Here is a 3,839-nt window from a genome sequence, read left to right as displayed (position 1 = left end):
TAAAGGACAGTCCTTTATTTTAACCCCCTGTCCTTTATAATTTTTTCCCAAATAAAGGACGCCTTTTGTCCTTTATTTCTTAAACGTTCCTTTAAATCGGCTCTGCATTCTTCAGAGGTAAATTTTTAAAAGCAGAATTTAAAAAATAAAAATGTTCTTATAAAATATAATGAAAACCTTCGCCAAGTTGTTTGGCACCCCACTTAAGGGTTTCTATTTAATCGGTAAGCTTTGTACAATCTATAAAGCACAAGGAAAGTTGCGCCCAGGATCGTGTTGCACGCTGAGTGTCCAGTTCCACTGAAAGGGAACAATAAACCCTCTGCTGCACAGTGGTTCAAAACTGGCATTTAGTGTTCGTAATTCACTTGAGCCTTCATAACAACGTTTTTACAACGCTTTTATCAACTTGCAATGTTGTGTTCCAGAAACTTTCAATGTTGTGTTCCAGAAACTTTCAATGTTGTGTGTCCGACACCATAAAGCTTTGCTTTGAAAAGTTCCTATAAAAAGCATAGTGCATAGGGCGACATCTGTAGTGAAGTAGTGCATAGGGCGACAGCTGTAGTGAATAGGGCGAGGTAGATGACATCTAGATGTCGCCCTATGTACTACGTTTGCTACAGCGGAAATAGACGACACGTCATTTCTTTAAATAAAATTAATTGGTGCTCGTTTGTATGTACCAGAGCTGTAAAACTGTGAAATCATTTGAAATTAAAAATCATCAATTTTATGCTATTATGTTTTCATTGAATTTTTCCTTGTTGGGGAATGTGGCTTATAATTTTCCAATTCTACATTCACTCAAAGTAGATATGATTGCACACATTAACATATTCAAAGAAAGATTGAAAAAATTGAATGACGAAACATCAACTTTTAACACTGAATACGCATTCAGATGAATGCAGCTTTTGCTATGTGTGCACACATTCATTCAGTACCAATCAATCGGTATAAATATTCTAAACACACAAAACCCACTGAAAAGTACGCAAGGGTGAATTTTATTAAACAGATTTCAAAATTTCAACACAAAAAATGGTTTATAGAACGTTACCATTAGTTTTTTCACTTAAATTGGTATAAGTATTTATAACAGCCAGTTTCACGAAAGCAATTTAAGTGAAAAATGATTTTAATTTTTTTAATATGATATGGAAATTGACAGCAAATAAAAAATCATTTTTCATTTAAATTGCTGGTGAAACCGGCTGTAAGAATAAAAAATATTAATTGGATAAATATTTTTTAGTGAACGTGTCGTTAGAGTGTCGTTATGAAAAATATAAATTATTTATGATTTTAACATCTCTGTTTAGAAAATTGTCAGCTTTCCAAATAAGTGTTACCAATGTACCATTAATAATGTATTCTGCATAAATTAGTACATACATATATGTATAAGTTAATATAAACGAACAAATTTAAGAGCTTTTGGTTCTAACATTAGACATACATATACGTTTCATTACTTAATTATAAACATTTTTGATACAAATTTCTTCGTATTTTTTTTCTTCGTTATTGGGTCAAGCAGTTAATGGAAAATCGAATTTGTGGGTTAATGGAGGTTTTTTTATTTACAATAAGTCACAAATTATCAACAATTTCCAAATAACAATATTTAACAAAATTCCTTGGTCTATATTTTCATTAACACTCTTTTCTGTAAGCGCAATATTTAAAAATGCATACCCATTTCATTGCAGAAGGTTTGGCACGCTTTTTAACCCAAGTTTCGGTTTGTTTGTTAGCATAAAAACTACATATCGACACCTAAGTGAAAGATCGACCTATATCGGCAGCCAGTTCAAAAACTCCCTATCTCAAAAAACTGTTCAAGAACACCATATTTCAGAAGGTTGTTGAAGAACGCCAGGACCAGGTTATTTATTGTTTAATTTTTGTATTTTCAATACACTGCTGCCCTGCATAAAGGGAAACCCGGGTGCCGAATTCTTCAGATATCTAAACTTTTGCTAGAGTTATCGTGTACACAAAAAAACGGACAGACAGACAGACGGACATGGACTAATCAACTTTTCTTTTCATTCTGGGCATTTTCGGTATATACATACATACATATGTACATAAAAGTAGTATATATCTATCTCGATTTTGGTTGTTCCAAATATCCGTTACGTGAAAAAAGTTATGGTACCCTCCTGCAGAAGTGCGTAGTAAATATGTTTAAAAAGCAAACTTTTTAATTAATAATTAGTTAAAAAAATTTCAATGTAATGGAACTCCTCAACCCCTTTTTAATGAAAACAAGAACCCTTATGAAATTTCGTTTTGAAAGTTTTCAAATTTAAAAAATCAAGAAAAAAATTAATAGAAAAAAAAAATGTGATAAATTACATTTTATATTCTGCGAGAAAATGTCTAAAATCAATGAAGACCTATGCTGCGAAGGCAGCGAAGTATCAAAAGAAGATTTTGACGACCTTTGTGAAGTGATCAGTGAGTATGTTTTCGAAGACGAAGACCCAACACCACAGCCAACGAGAGAATATCTAGATGTGGCAAATTCACATTCATATAACGACACATCTGTTTTTTACGACACACGCGGGGAAAACGATTTAGCTGAGGAACCATGTGCGCAGGAAACATTATTTGGAAAATATTTCGAAATTTTGGAGAAGGTAGATATCAAATGCAATGACCGCTTTTTTTTATTAAAATAGAGCACTAATGCAGTGAGCACTTTTAACAATACTTGCTCATGTGTGCTGGCCAAGTTTGTGGTTGCTTTCACATACAACCCATACATTTACAAAGTTATTAAAATATTAATAGCTGGCGAAACATTTTCCAAAATGTAATACATACATAGATCTACATGTTTTACTAATTAATTGAATTTAACGAATTCTTTATATTACTAATTTCACTTCAAACTAATGTATGTACGTTGTCTTTAAATGAAAAACAGAAACTAAATACGGCTTTTATTTCTATCTATGCAGTTACATATGTATATGTATGCAAGTATGTATAAGTATATACAATTTGCTATGATGGAGCCCCAGAGGCTGATGTTATAAAAATGTGTAGGTATTTAAGACTAACATTAAAAACTACTTGTATACACGAGGCATCAAAAAGCAGAGTGACTTCTTTACCGATTTGGAAAATAAACAAGATGGCTTCAGAAAATCTATAAATATAAAGGAATTGCATACATCCAGAGAAACAACCATTTACAAGTCTATTCTGCGCTGGTAATACAAATTTTGTAACCGGTAAATAAAGTTTCTCTCAATTTTTAAACCCATTTTGCATTCTGTGTACTCTTGTAACCGGTAAATTTCGTTAACATCTCATAAGGTGGTAACAAAATATTTCCCCGTGAAATTTGTAATGCCAGAACTTCCACAATTCTTCATACCTGAATATCTGAATATATTACCAGCATTACCAACGTTCCTAGAATCGCGGTGACATGAACTGGTAACATTTTTTGGTAATAAAATTTTCCGGTTACAAAATCTTCGGTAACGTGCAGAATAGAGAGAATGGGAAACGAAAGATGCCGGTAATGAAATTCGTAAGATTTATCAAGCAAGAGTTTTAAAAACTGTCAATTCTATTGACTCTGTTTTATATTTCTATATATAGTTCACTAATTTCGAATCTAATATATGTGTATGTATGTATAAAGATGTGTCCTTTGTGCTCGACGGTTGCGATGTTTATTTGGAATAATTTCTCACCATTCATTGGCCATGGTTTAATGACAGAAAACGTCCATACTTACATACACATTGAAATAAAATATTTGTTTTTTTTTTCAATTCCAGATATGTTTAAACTTTAAAGTATAAAAT

The sequence above is a fragment of the Rhagoletis pomonella genome, unplaced genomic scaffold, assembly GCF_013731165.1.
Source record: "Rhagoletis pomonella isolate Grant_MI unplaced genomic scaffold, Rhpom_1.0 Rhpom_scaffold_00003, whole genome shotgun sequence".
NCBI classification, from domain to species: Eukaryota; Metazoa; Arthropoda; class Insecta; order Diptera; family Tephritidae; genus Rhagoletis; species Rhagoletis pomonella.
The sequence above is the reverse complement of the archived record's forward strand: the minus strand, read 5'-3'. Positions refer to the sequence as shown.